The sequence below is a fragment of the Oryctolagus cuniculus genome, chromosome 19, assembly GCF_051225735.1.
Source record: "Oryctolagus cuniculus isolate XC-2025 breed Fujian yellow rabbit chromosome 19, ASM5122573v1, whole genome shotgun sequence".
NCBI lineage: Eukaryota > Metazoa > Chordata > Mammalia > Lagomorpha > Leporidae > Oryctolagus > Oryctolagus cuniculus.
The window spans coordinates 7,852,507-7,868,098 of record NC_142885.1 but is presented as its reverse complement, the minus strand read 5'-3'; positions in this window follow the sequence as shown (position 1 = coordinate 7,868,098).

Sequence of the window (15,592 nt, the reverse complement as noted above, 5' to 3'; positions counted from 1 at the left end):
AATTTTCACTTTCAGGAAAGGGGAAGCAGGTCAGCTTCTCCAACAATGCAGAGCTTTTCCTAGGACTTAAAAAAAAAAATCCTGGGTCAGGACAGACGGAGGACTGCACAGTGAGATGGGCAATGCCCTTGTTATTCCAAAAGCAAACAGCACCAGCTTCCCTCGCACCATCAGCCGGCATCGCCCGGAGCTGGCGCAGTGGGTTAAACCGCCACCAGAGACACCAGCATCCCACACGAGAGTCGGGTCAAGCCCCAGCTGCTCCTCTTCCAACCCAGCTCCATGCTAATGCGCCTGGGAAAGCAGTGGAGGGTGGCCCAGGTGCCTGGGTCCCTGCACCCATGTGAGAGAACTGGATAGAGTCCCAGGCTCCCAGATTCGGCCACCTGGGGAATGAACCAGCGCTTGAAAGATATCTCTCTCTCTCTCTCTCTCTCTCTCTCTCTCTCTCTCTCTTTCTCTGTAATTGCTTTCAAATCAATCCATCTTTAAAAAGTAACAAGGGGGCATGCGCCGTGGCACAGAGGGTTAACGCCCTGTCCTGAAGCGGTGGCACCCCATATGGGCGCTGCTGGTTCTAGTCCTGGCTGCTCCACTTCCGATCCAGCTCTCTGCTGTGGCCTGGGAAAGCAGTGGAAGATGGCCCAAGTCCTTGGGCCCCTGCACCCATGTGGGAGACCCGGAAGAAGCTTCTGGCTCCTGGCTTCGGATTGGCACAGCTCCGGCCATTGCGGACAATTGGGGAGTGAACCAGCGAGTGGAAGACTTTTCTCTCTCTCTCTGCCTCTCCTCTCTCTGTGTAACTCTGACTTTGAAATTAAAAAAAAAAAAAAGTAATAACAAATATCAATAGGCTAAGGGCAGCACTTTCCATAGCACTCATCCGTAGTCCCTACAGACTGCCCTGTGCACAAGGATGCATTTCAGTTTATCTTCATAGCCAACAGTGTTTGAAGACATGAAGCCGCCTATCACACTCTCCAACCAGCAACTCCCAAATCTCCCAGCTTCGGACCCAAACATGCATCGGCTCCTCACGACCACCACCTCCACCTCCACCACCGCCTCCTCCACCTCCACCTCCACCTCCTCTACCTCCTCCTGCTCCACCTCCTCCACCTCCTCCTCCACCTCCACCTCCTCCTCCTCCACTTCCTCCTCTACCTCCTCCACCTCCTCCACCTCCTCCTCCACCTCCACCTCCTCCACCTCCTCCATCTCCTCCACCTCCTCCTCCTCCTCTCCACCTCCTCCTCCACCTCCTCCACCTCCTCCACCTCCTCCATCTCCTCCACCTCCTCCACCACCACCTCCTCCTCTCCACCTCCTCCATCTCCTCCACCTCCACCTCCTCCTCCACCTGCACCTCCTCATCCACCTCCTCCACCTTCTCCACCTCCACCTGCACTTCCTCATCCACCTCCTCCTCCTCCACCTCCTCCACCTCCACCTCCTCCACCTCCTCCATCTCCTCCACTTCCTCTACCACCACCTCCTCTTCTCCACCTCCTCCATCTCCTCCACCACCACCTCCTCCTCCTCCACCTCCTCCTCTCCACCTGCACCTCCTCATCCACCTCCTCCACCGACTCCACCTCCTCCTGCACTTCCTCATCCACCTCCTCCACCTCCTCCACCTCCTCCTCCTCCACCTCCTCCACCTCCTCCTCCTCCACCTGCACTTCCTCATCCACCTCCTCCTCCTCCACCTCCTCCACCTCCGCCTCCTCCACCTCCTCCACCTCCTCCACCTCCACCTCCACCTCCTCCCCCTCCTCCACCTCCTCCTCCTCCACCTCCACCTTCAGCTCCTCCACCTCCACTTCCACCACGTCCTCCTCCACCTCCTCCTCCTCCTCCACCTGTTCCTGCTCCTCCACCTCCTCCTCCACCTCCAACTCCACCTCCTCCTCCTCCTCCACCTCCTCCTTCACCTCCAACTCCACCTCCTCCTCCTCCTCCACCTCCTCCACCTCCACCACCACCTCCAACTCCACCTCCACCTCCTCCACCTCCTCCTCCTCCTCCAACTCCACCTCCACCTCCTCCTCCTCCTCCTCCTCCTCCACCTCCTCCTCCTTCTCCACCTCCTCCACCTCCTCCTCCACCTCCAACTCCACCTCCTCCTCCTCCTCCACCTCCTCCACCTCCACCTCCACTTCCTCCTCCACCTGCACCTCCACTTCCTCCACCTCCACCACCTCCACCTCCTCCACCTCCACCTCCTCCTCCACCTCCTCCACCACCTCCACCTCCACCTTCAGCTCCTCCTCCTCCACCTCCTCCACCACCTCCACCTCCACCTCCTCCTCCACCTCCACCTCCACTTTCTCCACCTAAACTTCCTCCACCTCCCCCTCACCTCCTCCACCTCCACCACCTCCTCCTCCTCCTCCACCTCCTTCACCTCCTCCTCCACCTCCTCCACCTCCAACTCCACCTCCTCCACCTCCTCCTCCACCTCTACCTCCTCCACCTCCTCTACCTCCAACTCTACCTCCACCTTCTCCACCTCCTCCACCTCCTCCACCTCCTCCTCCACCTCCTCCACCTTCTCCTCCACCTCCACCTCCTCCACCTCCACCTCCTCCTCCACCTCCACCTTCAGCTCCTCCACTTCCACCTCCACTTCCACCACCTCTTCCTCCACCTCCTCCTCCTCCTCCACCTCCTCCTCCACCTCCACCTCCACTTCCTCCTCCACCTGCACCTCCACTTCCTCCACCTCCACCACCTCCACCTCCTCCACCTCCTCCACCTCCTCCACCTCCACCTCCTCCTCCACCTCCTCCACCACCTCCACCTCCACCAGCAGCACCAACTCCTTTCAAACATTTCATGCTAAAGCTGTCCCAGAGTGACTCCTGCTGTTCCTCTGCAAAACCTGGTCTGTGGCATCGTGGTGCAGCAAGCTAAGCCACCACTGGGGACGCCCACATCCTACTTCAAGTGCCTGGTTCAAGTCCCAGCTCCTCTGTCTCTGACCAAGATCCCTGCTGATGCACACCCTGGGAGGCTGTGGCTAATGGCTCAAGTGCTTGAGTGTCTGCCTCCTATGTGGGAGATGGGGATGGAGCTCCTTCCTGCCTTTGTCCTGGTTGTTGTAGGCATTTAGAGAATGAACCAATAGATGAAGGATCCCGTTCACTCCTCTCTGTCTCTGTCTCTCTCTCTCCCCACCACCTTCCCTCTCTCTGTGTCACTCTGCCTTTCCAATAAATGCATAAACATTTCTCTTTTTAAATAGACAGATAAACACCTGCTCCGTCGGCAGTGTCCCCACCGTGGGCAGTGAGTCCACGCTTCTATCTGTTGAGGCTATGAGCCTCTCTCATCCCCATGCAGTCTCTCAGGAGGACTCCTGGCTCCATCCTCAAACACACCCAGGACCTGCTCCTCTGATGGCTTTGCACCGCCTCTGCGGCCACCACCCACAGCCACCACTCATGGCCACCACCCATGGCCAGCCCCAGACACAGGCAGCAGACCCACCCCCTCCATCCCGTCCCCACCCCCGGTGCTGTCTAGCACCAACCTAGCTAGGTGATCCTTTGAAAATGTGAATCTCGGCATATCGTGTTTGCACTCACGTCCCCACTGCAGCTCCCCGAGTCTCTCAGAGAGTGTGGCAAAGTCCTCATGTGTCCACAAGGCCCTGCCACGTGCCTGGCTTCCCCTCACTCTGCCCCAGCCTGCCACGCTCTGTGCCCCAGAGCCCTGCAGGGCTCGCTCGCTGTCCAAACGTGGATTTCTCAACAAAGCTCATCCTGATCGGCTCTAATCTTCTTGCCCCTCCCCCACTCCCTATCCTTATCCTCCTCAACTTCTCCCTTTCCCTGTTGCTGGAATCTGCTCGCAATCCATGGGAGTTTTGTTTGTTGTTGTAGCAGACAGAATAGGCCCAGCTATGCTGCAATTAAGAAAAGACCCACGGAGCTGGTGTTGTAGCATAGCCACTAAAGCCACCGCCTGCAGTGCCGGCCTCCCATATGGATGCTGGTTCGAGTCCCGGCTGCTCCACTTTTGATCCAGCTCTCTGCTTTGGCCTGGGAAAGCAGTAGAAGATGGCCCAAGTCCTTGGGCCTCTGCACCCATGTGGGAGACCCAGAAAAAGCTCCTGGCTCCTGGCTCCTGGCTTCGGATCGGCACAACTCTGGTCATTGGGGCCATCTGGGAAGTGAACCAGCAGATGGAGGATCTCTCTCTTTCTCTCCCTCTCCCTCTCCTTCTTTTTTGGTGTAACTCTGACTTTCAGCATCCCTTATGGGCACTGGTTCAAGTCCCAGCTGCTCCACTTTCGATACAACTCCTTGCTCATCCACTGATTCACTACCCAAATGGCCGCAACAGCCAGAGCTGGGTCAGACCAAAGCCAGGAGCCAGGAGCTTCTTCCTGGTCTCCCACGTGGCTGCAGGGGCCCAAGCACTTGAGCCATCTTCTGCTGCTTTTCCCAGGCCATTAGTAGGGAGCTGGATTGGAAGTGGAGCAACCGAGACTGGAACCAGTGCCTTTATGGGATGCCAGGGCGGTGGCTTTACCTGCTGTGCCATAATGTTGGCCCCAACAACTTCTAACGTTTCCCATGTCGGGGGCACCAGGAAAGCTCTGGGGGACCTCACACCAGCAACATCTGGGAGTCACACATCAGTTCTCACAGCTCAAGGGCCAGAACTGGTCACATGGCTTCCCACAACCACAAGGGCACCGGGAAGTAAAATCCTTCCACGCGCCAGAAGGGACAGCACTGGAGACGTTTCGAGAGAAGCTCCTCGCCTGGCCACCTTGACTGTGTAGAATGGAGTCCACAAAAGCAAGAAAACAGAGCGCAGAACGGTGCCTGGCACGTGGTGGGTGCCCAGTACATAGAGAATGCATGTGTCACGTGACTACACTCTCGTCTGGAATGGACAGGGGTTCGACGTAAACCCCACATCAAGTGGGCACACAACAAGCGGGTTACACGGAGGTTCTGGATCTGCTCCTATGCCTTCCTTAGGGCTCAGGAAACCAGTGTCAAGGTTTCCTGTGGCCAGCACTCTTGGGAATGAGCCTGTCAGGGTGCCACAAGCCCCATCAGAGTGCCTGGGTTCAAGTCTTGGCTCAGCTTGGATTCCAGCTTCCTGCTAATGTGCACCTGGGAGGCAGCAGGTGACGGCTCCAGTACGTGGGTCCCTGACACCCACGTGGGAGATCCAGATTGGTTTCTGGTCTCTTGGCTTCAGCCTGGCCCAGCTCCAGCTGTTGTGGGCATTTGGGGAGTGAACCAGTGCATAGAAGATCTCTGTGTGTGTGTGTGTGTGTGTCTGTCTGTCTGTATTTCTGTATATCTCTCTCTCTCTCTGCCTCTTAAATACAATAGGTAATTTAAAAAAAAAAAAAACTTTCCAAGAAGGGTCCTATAGGTTTCTCTGGGCTTTCAAAGGTTCCCCTAAGCCAGATCAAGAACGAGTGATCCGGGGAGAGCAGGAGGTTGGGTATGCCGGGAGCAAGGCCAGAACCCACAGCCAGCATCCGTAAAGAGTGACTGGGAAATCATCTCCCCTCTCTCTGTGACTCATTCTCCTCGCCCAGGCAGGGAGCCTGTGTGGGCGGTCAACTGAACAGGTGTTTTCCATGCTGGCAAACAGTCTCTGCAAGGCGGGAGGAGCAGCGCCCTCATCCGTGCAGCCAGTGCGCCATCTAGTGGACAAAACAGGCAGCAGCTCAGCTCAGCGCACACCTGAGGACCCAGGTGGCAACTGTAGCCCAGAGCGTCTTTAATTTTGCGTCTTTAATTTTTCATCGCTCCTGGAAAAGGAAGTCCCCTGCGCTCTTGCTGCATCCTTCAGAATTACACGGCCCTGGAGAAAAGGGCAAAATCCAGCCCCAGTGAGGATCTTGGCTGACCCGGGGGCAGAGACTGATGATGGGGGGCAGGGGGCTGACGGTGCGGGGGGGAGGGGGGAGAGAGGGACCCAGCTGCTCCCCCACAGCCGTGGTGGCAGAGCTGCAGGATGATCCCAGGGGACTTTTCCCACCCCAATGCCACCCCCTGGGCTTGGCGACCTTCGCCTCCCCGGGCAGGCCGGGCCCTGCCGTGGTCGAGGTTCTATCTCCATTGCAAACAGAGCCGTCCCTGTATCGGTGACTGGTTGTGTTTGCCGATGACGTCACGTCCGTCCTGGGCTGCCTGCTGGCCGTGACTCAAGGGTGAGCCGCTGTTCAAGGTGAATCAGAGCGGGACCCACCCAGACAGGCAAGAATGTGGCTCTGGCCGCACCCTGCTCCTTGGGGATCCCAGCTCTGGGGAGATGCAGGAGGGCTGCCGAGGGAGGAGGGGGCGTCTCAGATCCCCAAACCCCCACCGCACTCAGCACCTCCATCAATGGCCATGCGGAGCCGAGCTCCCCGAATCTCATTCCCAAATGAAACGGGGAGAGACCCCACGTGAGAGAATGTCGTGGCCGAGGCCAGGGACACACAGCAAGACGAGGGAGGGTTTGCTGATTGTCCGGGTGCACGGCAGCCAAATCAGGAGCAGAGGTTTCAAAAGGCAGGGGTGGTGGTGGTGGTGGGAAAAGTGTCTGGGAAAGGTGGAGAAGCCCTGTGGGGAAGAATCTATCAGGCGGCTGAGATCTCTGCGGGCCCCCGGGGCTTTCCCTGTAGCAGCCCTCCTCCACAAGTGACCCCCAGGGGCAGGTGACAACCCCCCCTTTATGGCTTCCTGCTCCTCCGTTGGAAGGTCAATCACAGGCTCACAAAATTAAATCAGAACTTGAAGGCAGCTTGAAAGACACTCGCACAGGCCCAGCCCTGGGGGCGGGGAGGGGAGGGGGCTGTGGAAATCGCACAGGACTTGGGGAGAGAGAACATCCCAGCAAGGTCAGTAGGAGCCACAGCAGCTGTGGACCGCTGGAAATCAAGGGGGTGGCCTGGAGGTGCCGCCCCGGGCAGCACGCCCAGCCACACAGCCCCAGTAGCAGAGGTCACTGGTGGCGGGGTCGGCAGCCGAATCCCGGGAGAAGCACCCGGGGGGAAGTGATGGGTCTCTGTGCCCCCTCAGGGCCCTGGGGAGTACTAACCACCCCGCTGCTGCTGACCCAGGGAAGAAGAGGCCCCTGGGACACGGTGTGACTTGCTCTGAGTCACCCCGGGTAGCCCAGGGCCACTGTGCATTGGGATGGTGGTTTCTTGTAGCTGATGTCCCTTTTACACCAGCCTGGAAGCGTCTACACTGTGGCGTAGCGGGTAAAGCCTTCATCTGAGATGCCAACATTTCATAATGTGTGCCGCTCAGAGACCCGGCTGCTCTGCTTCCAATCCAGCTCCCTGCTAATGTGTCTGGGAAAGCAATGGAAGACAGCTCAAGTCCTTGGGCCCCTGTACCCACGTGAGAGACCTGGAGGAAGATCCTGGCTCCTGGCTCTGGCTTTGGCCTGAAGCTAATTTGTATCTTTAGTGCCAAATACCCAAATGTTATCAAACTCAAGGACTTTTTGAGCGACATTTTGTGATACCAGTAAACTGCTAGAATCTCATCTCTTTGTGCAGAGGAAAGCTATGCGCACCCTGGGAGGCGGTGAGGGGTCCCACCACCCATGTGGGAGATTTGGATGGAGTTCCTGGCTCCCTGGCTCAGCCCCAGCTGTTATGGGCATTGGAGGAGTCAACCGGCTCAAGCCGAGATGGGAGATTTCTCTCACTTGCTCTCTCTTTGCCTTTCAAATAAATAAACCATTTTTTCAAAATGCTGTAAGAGAACTTTCCCGCTCAGGGACGTCTGCAGACGTTGCTGTGTGAGCAACTTTGCAACGACTCACTCAAAAGCAAAGTGGGTGATTCCTCTTCACAAGGTTCCTGTTTGCCAACTTGGAAAAAAAACGATCCTGAGCTTTATACCCTGTATCTTGGAAAAAGTGGGTGTAAAATGAAGTTTTCTGGAAAAGTGAAATGAAACGCTTTTGGAGAGCGGCCGAAGGAGACAGATTCCCAGACAACAGGCCATCTTCCAGGGCAGCTGCAACCTTCGCTGTGGTTTCCCATTTTGGTCTCCATCATCACATTCGAATCTCGCAGTCCCTGGGGCTTTGGGGTTAATTCCAAAATATGGCCATCCCCACAATGAAAAATCTGAGTGTAAGGACTTTCAACAAGTCCCTTCTCATCGTCTGGATCTTTTCGTTTGAAGATACGCTGTGTTTGCCTAGATCGAATTCAACACAATCTCAAATTCTCTCCGAGTTTAAGGTCAATGCAGTCAGCCTTCCACACCTGTAGGCTCTGCACCCAAGAAGTCAACCCACTGCATATCTAAAATATTCAAAGAAAGACAGTATCTATGGGGCCAGCGCTGTGGCTTAGTGGGTAAAGCTGCCACCTTCAGCTCCAGTATCCCATATGGACACTGGTTCGAGTCCCGGATGCTCCACTTCCTATCCAGCTCTCTGCTTTGGCCTGGGAAAGCAGTGGAAGATGTCCCAAGTCCTTGGGCCCCTGCACCCATGTGGGAGACCCAGAGGAAGCTCCTGGCTCCTGGCTTTGGATTGGCTCAGCTCCAGCCATTACAGCCATTTGGGGAGTGAACCAGTGGATGGAAGACCTCTCTCTCTCTCTCTCTCTCTCTGCCTCTGCCTTTCAAATAAATAAATGAATCTTTGAAGAAATACATGCAAAGAAAGACAGCATCTATGGGAACCAGCATTGTAGCACAGAGGGTTAAGCTGCCTGCAATGCTGCCAACCCACATGAGTGCCAGTTTGAGCCTCAGCTGCTCCACTTCTGATCCAGCTCCCTGCTAATGCACCTGGGAAAGCAGCAGAAGATGGCTCAAGTACATGGGACCCTGCCACCCACATGGGAGACCCGGATGGAGTCCCAGGCTCCTGGCTTTGGTCTGGCCCAGCCCTGGCCGTGGTGTCCATTTGGGGAGTGAACCAACAGATGGAAGACCTCTCTTCCTCTCTCTCTGTAACTCTGCCTTTCAATCAAATAAATAAATCTTAAGAGAGAGAGAGAGACAGTATGTGTAGTGCACATGTCATTTTTCTCTAAATACAGCATTACAACTATTGACATAGCGTTTGCATGGTGTTAGGTATTGCAAGTCATCCAGAGATTATTCAAATTATGAGAGACACTTGCATAGGTTATATACAGGGTACTGATACCTTCTATGGAAGGGACTTGAGCTTCCATGGATTTCGGTACCCAGGAAGGGTGCTGCAACCAACACCAGAACAGATCTAAGGGACAACTGCCTGTGTCCCTTAGGAGGACTTTAGCTGCTGGTTCCAGTCCTGGCCACTCTGCTGCTAATGTCGCACCTGGGAAGACAGTGGAGGATGGCCCAGGGGCTCAGGCCTCTGCAACCCACGTGGAAGACCAGAATGGGAGTTCCTGGCTTTTGGCTTCAGCCTGGCCCAGACCTATCTGTTGCAGCCATTTGGGGAGTGAACCACAGATGGATGCTCGTTCTCTCCCTGCCCTGTCACTATGCCTTTCAAATGAATAAATCTTTAAATCAGAAATCTCCGTGCTCATGGAGAGCCGCACTTCTCTCTGCTCCTCCCATCCCAGCTTCTTGGAGACCTGTCATGCGAGATGGAAGGTGGTGGCTACTCCTCCAGTGGACGTCACATCTGCAGTCCAGGACGGAGGCCAAGCGAAGGGCTACCAGCTCCCAACCCCTCCACGTTTTAGCTTTCTCAGCAAACCTTTGTTTACATTGTCTCTTGGGCTGGGATGTGTTTCGTTGGTTTCCAGAAGATAAGAAAACCACGTGACTTCTTTTGGATTTTGTTTCTAAGCTCACCACCAGCCCTGAGCATTTAAAAAAAAATTTTTTTTTGAATCTCTGCCCTTTGGTATCTTTGGCCTTTCCAATGCTATAGCAGGTTTGGATTTTAAATGTCTTTAAATACAACAAATAATGAATGGGATACAATGTTTTCCTCGACCAGCGCCTCTTAGTGAGGGGCAAGAAGCTCTGTGCACGGTGAGTTTCTGATCCCTATTTCCTGACACTGTAGCAGGACTGATGCTGAAATGTTAATGGGACGCCACGAGGAACAGAACGCCAAAGTCTGCCTTCCGTCCTCAGCGGAGCCCGCATTGATTCCTATAAGCACGCGTAGGCTGCTCTGTCAGCGTCAATACGTTGGGGACATTTTTTAAGAAACATATAAATTGCTAGTCAAGGTTCTGCTTAATTATTTATCATTGTATGCATTTGCCTAATGGAAATTTTCATTTTGTGCTGAAATTCCCCATCCTCGGGGCTGGCTGATCCATCCGCTGCCTTCAGGGTAGGGTGCTCAGAGATTCACGGAAGTCCCGAGTCAGCCGGAGGTTACGGGAGCTCTGAGCTGTTCTGGAAAAAGATTCTGGAGAAATGCTAGGGCCCCGTGTGAAAGCGGCTGCTGTGGTGAGGTGGTACCAGGCCTGTGAACGCGAACCTGGGTGTGTGATAAGGAAGATGCAGGACACAAGGTTCACGGGAAGCATCCTTGTGTGGCCGACCTCGACCGTCCTGAGAGAATTAAAGAGCACACAGATGGAGAGTGGTGGGCGCGGGTGTTGAACCTGGTGGTTACAATGCTCGTACCTGGCATCGGAGGGCCTGAGTCCCATCCCTGGCTCCAGTTCCCAACCCTGGCTTCCTGCCAGTGCAGACCCTGGGAGACAGAAGGCTCAAGGAATTGGGCTCCCAGGAGACCTGGATTACAACTGCTGGCTGCTGCTTCTAGCCCCAACCATTGTAGGCTTTTGGGGAGTGAACTGGTGGATGGAAGAAGTCTCTCTGCCTTGCAAATAAATAATATTTTAAAAAGACAAATTATAGGGCTGGCGCCACGGCTCACTAGGCTAATCCTCCGCCTGCAGCGCTGGCACCCCGGGTTCTAGTCCCGGTTGGGGCACCGGATTCTGTCCCAGTTGCCCCTCTTCCAGTCCAGCTCTCTGCTGTGGCCCGGGAGGGCAGTGGAGGATGGCCCAGGTGCTTGGGCCCTGCACCCCATGGGAGACCAGGAGGAAGCACCTGGCTCCTGGCTTCGCAACACACCGGCCATATCGGCCACTTGTGGGGTGAACCAATGGAAAAAGGAAGACCTTCCTCTCTGTCTTTCTCTCTCTCTCACTTTGAACTCTGCCTGCAAAAAAAAAAAAAAAAAAAAAAAAAAAGACAAATTATAGCACCTCTGGCTGTTCACAGTGGGGAGAGGCTGGGCGCTGCAGCATTTTCCAAGTCCTGCATTTCAGAAAATGCCCCCCGTGAGAGGTAAAATCGTTCTAGAACCCCAGGAAAAGTGCTGAGTATGCAAGGATGCAAATGCTATTCAGAGGACCCTGGCAGAAGTGGGCGATATCTGGAGTTTGGTAAACGCAGACAACAAATTTGCTTAGGGAAGGGAAGTCTGGAACTTTCTCTGTTGAGGCTTTCCCATGGAAAACAAACATGAAGACAGGGAGCAGGAAGATAGGGCAGGCAGATCAGCTTCCACAGCTCTGGCTGGGCCGTTGCTCCGTGCAGCCAAATGGCTGAGCAACAGCCAGACAGCCGGCCAGTGTCTCTCCCCCTCCGACCTTCCAGAAGCAAAGAATGTTCAGGTTATCTTGGCCTTGGCCAAACAGCCTTTCCTCCCAGAAGCCAGCTTGCACCTAGAGAAGAAGGATTTCAGAACCAGATAGGTAGACAAAGGTTAAAAAAAAGAAAATAGGAATTTTACAATCAGAAGTAACTTGAAGACCAAGTACCCTACTTCCAAGGTGAAGAACTCAGACGCAGAAGTGAATGCTGCCTGGCCCCAGCCAACCTCCTGACAGGGAGAAATGGAAACACGACACTCGGCCCCCTTGTCCGGGGACTTAGCATCCACACGCGGTCTCCGCGGAGCCAGCAGAGGGCCTTGTCTTGAGGTTTCTGGCAGGCTGGACAATTCAGAATTCCTCCAGGGGCGAATATTTCAAGTGAGGGGTAAAATGCTACAATAAAAGTGTTTCAATACATAGCTGAGTTTGGAAGAGACAGAGAGAGAGAGAGAGAGAGAGAGAGAGAATCTCAGATACCAAAAATGCAGAGGGAAGGGAGCCAAGGGTGCAGACGGATGATGTGGGGGCCCCGGGATTGGTGGTGAGAGCACTGGTCCAGATGTCCAGGAGATTCACCGTCACTGGACGACCACTTGGTAACAAGGACAGAGAAAGTGGGCACCAGAGAAGGTGTCTTGGCCTAGGGCAGGACCAGGGAGCTTGGTTTGACTGGGATCTTGAGTAGGAAGAGGCAACATCCTAGGAGAAATTAGCCCACCAGGCCTGTGACATGGGGCAGGTGCACACTAGGCTGTGATGAGGTCCCTGGGGCATCTGGCAGGCATGGACGCTAACTTCTTGGAGGAATACCTGACAACCCTGGCCGTTCGGAGCAAAAAGATCCCCCAAGAATGACTTTGCAATGAAAAAAATATGCAATGGACTCACCTGGATGGAGAAACAGCTGCCGCCATGGCTGCTGAAGGGGAATTTAAACCAAACCACACAAAATAGAACAGAGGGAAAAATAATACAAAGGGCTGCCATGGTGGCTCAGTGGGTTAAGCTGCTGCCTGTGGTACCGGCATCCCATGTGAATGCTGGTTCAAGCCCCGGCTGCTCCACTTCCAGTCCAGCTCTCTCCCATGTAGGAGAACCCGGATATAGTTCCAGGCTCATATAGTTCCAACCCTGGTTGGCCATGGTGGCCATTTGGGGAATGAGCCAACAGACAGTAGCTCTCTGTCTTTCTGTGTCTCTCCATCTCTCTTTAACTGTGCCTTTCAAATAAATAATCTTTTCAGAAAAATACAGAATTGCCCAGGAGAGACTACAAAGTAATATTGTAAATTATTAAAGAACCAAAGGAGCCGTCGGGAAGCAACCCTATGAAAAGGAAAGTTGAAAGACTTACAACAACTAAAAAGATCAAATTTGTAAAATGCCCCACAACACAAAGTTCAGGTCCAACTGGCTTCACTGGTGAATTTTATCAAACACTTAAAGAAAATAAATACTAATATTCCATCAACTTTTCCACTAAATGGAAGATGAAGGTCACGATGATCAGGGCTGGGCCGTGCTGAAGCCGAGAGCCAGGAGCCAGGAGCTTCATTTGGGTCTCCCACGTGGGTGTGGGGGCCCAGGGACTTGGGCCATCCTCTGCTGATTTCCCAGGCACATTAGCAGGGAGCTGGATCGGAAGTGGAGCAGCCGGGACTTGAACCAGTGTCCACATGGGATGCCGGCGCTGCAGATGATGGTTTAACCCACTGCGCCACAGCGCCAGTCCCAGGAAAAGATCCTAACTACCTCATGATTTCATCTCCTTCACAGTGTGTGCTACACACTGAGCGACCTGCAATGCCCAAGACAGAAACCGCCCTCGCCCTCACGGTGGCCCCAATCACACAACACAGTGGTTTCTCCTGGCTGCTATCAGAAATGACTGTACCTGCAACAGCTTAAAACAACACACACTGATTCTCCTGCAGAGACTCTGGGTCCCAGGTGGATCCTAGGGCAGATCCATTTCCTGCCAGCTCCTTGATGGGCCGCCCCTGCCTCCGTCTTCAAAGTGCGACACTGCAGCCTCCTCCTCTGGCCGGCTCCCCCCACCCCCCATGTCCTTCTTATTTCTAACCTTTGTGACAATGTCACACTCAGGACCATCTCCCACCTCCACCCCCACCCCAAACATCACATTTGTCAGCCCCTTTAGCCACAGGCCATGACCTTCCTTCCCTGTTCTGTGGATTAAGAACCGGACACCTCTGGGCAGGGGGGGCATGGCTCCGCCTCCATTGGAATTAGAATGCTGTGGCAGAGAGGGTCCCAAAGTGACAGTCTCTGCGGGGCTGCAATCCAGAGGATGGGGGGTTGTCGCTCCCCCTCTTCGTGGAGGAACGACACAGGACCCTGCGCTGTTCTTTCGTCTGCTCGGCCCTCCCCGGGTTTGCTGCTGGTTCTTCCCGGGTTGGCTACTATCCCTTCCACCTCCGTGGAAGGGCGGTTCCCCCTGGCCGCTTTCCCCACTTCCGCAGGGGAGCAGCACACCGCCGGCCGGTTCTCTGGGAGGCTGCACAGGTGTTCCCCTTAGATGTTCCTCTTAGATGTTCCTGGTGCATGCCGTCTCTCTCCTCCTTTATAGTCCTCCTCCGCCAATCCTAACTCGGCTGCCCACACGCCGAGTACGCTGCTCTCCTCCAATCAGGAGCAAGTCCTACAGTTTATTGGTTGAACTGGAGGCAGCTGTGCGGAAGCTGTTTACTTCTCTCCCAGCGCCATATTGTGGGAGAGCAGATGCATAGAATAAGTCTTAATTCCAGTAACTTAGTCTAGTCCGAGTTGCTCCCCACAGGGGGTGGGGACTGCGGGGCGGGGGGTGGGTGGGTGGGCAGGAGAACGTTCTAGGCAGACGGAACGGGGAGTCAAGCACTCCGCAACCCCAGGCTGGCCTTGGCAGCTGGAGGAGTGAGTTCCTTTTAGATAGGAAGAAACATTACAGGAAGGCAAATGAGTTTCCAGTCCACCTTGAGTCTTCCAGAGGAAGAAAAAAACTGCAAAGCTGCATCTTATCTACTTCAATGATTATTTCTTTTTTGGTAGGAATTTGTCCCGATCTACTGTTCCTGGCAAGGGACCTCTTTTGTCACAAGACAGAGTGGAATATTCTCCTGGGCATCCCTAGAGCAAGAGAGAGAGAGAGAGAGAGACCTCAATTGGGGGTCTCACAGTAAGTTCAGAGAGACATCGACCCCCCCCCCACCCCCCAACAAGAGCTTGTGCTAGTTGTGACTTTCAAAAATCTTGTCACCTGCCATTGTGTCCTGCCGACCTTGTCTCCAGCAACAGGATCTGGGCGGGGAGCGGGGGATTCAAGCCGGAGCAGGGCCCCTGGTTGCCTGGCCCTGGAAGGTGACACGCCCAGATCCAGGCGGGGCCGGCGGGAGCAGTCGGCAGCCTGAGTCACCCCCTCTGTCCATTCACTTTCCCTGCCTCCGAGCTGCACACCGGCCAAGAGCAACTAGCACTGTGGGTTCTCAGCTTTACAGGAAACCAAACACACACTTGAGGAGTCCTCCACAAGCAGCCTTTTGAGAGCTCACCCACTTTTTTTTTATTTTAATTTATTTGAGAGACAGAGAAGGAAACAGAGCTCTCATTCAGAGGTTCACGCCCCCAATACATACAATGGCCAGGCCTGGGCTCAAGCTCTCTCACCGGGGATGTCAGGGAATTAATGACTTGAGCCATCACTGTTGCCTTCCAGGGTGTGCAGCAGCAGGAAGCCGGAGTCAGGAGCCGGCGCTGGGAACTGAAGCCAGGCACTGCAGAGTCTTAATGGCCAGGTCAGCCGCCCATCCCTGTGGCTGCCTTTGTCCCCGCGGTGTGACTGACCGTACCTTTGTTACAGCTGTCATTGCCATTCTCCTGAAATTCCACCTTCTGCACCTATATTAAAGAATAGCTCCTGAGGCCGGCGCTGTGGTGCAGTGGGTTAAAGTCCTGGTCTGCAGCACCTGCATCCTATAAGGGCACCAGTTCGAGTCCCGGCTGCTCCACTTCCGATCCAGCTTTCTGCTA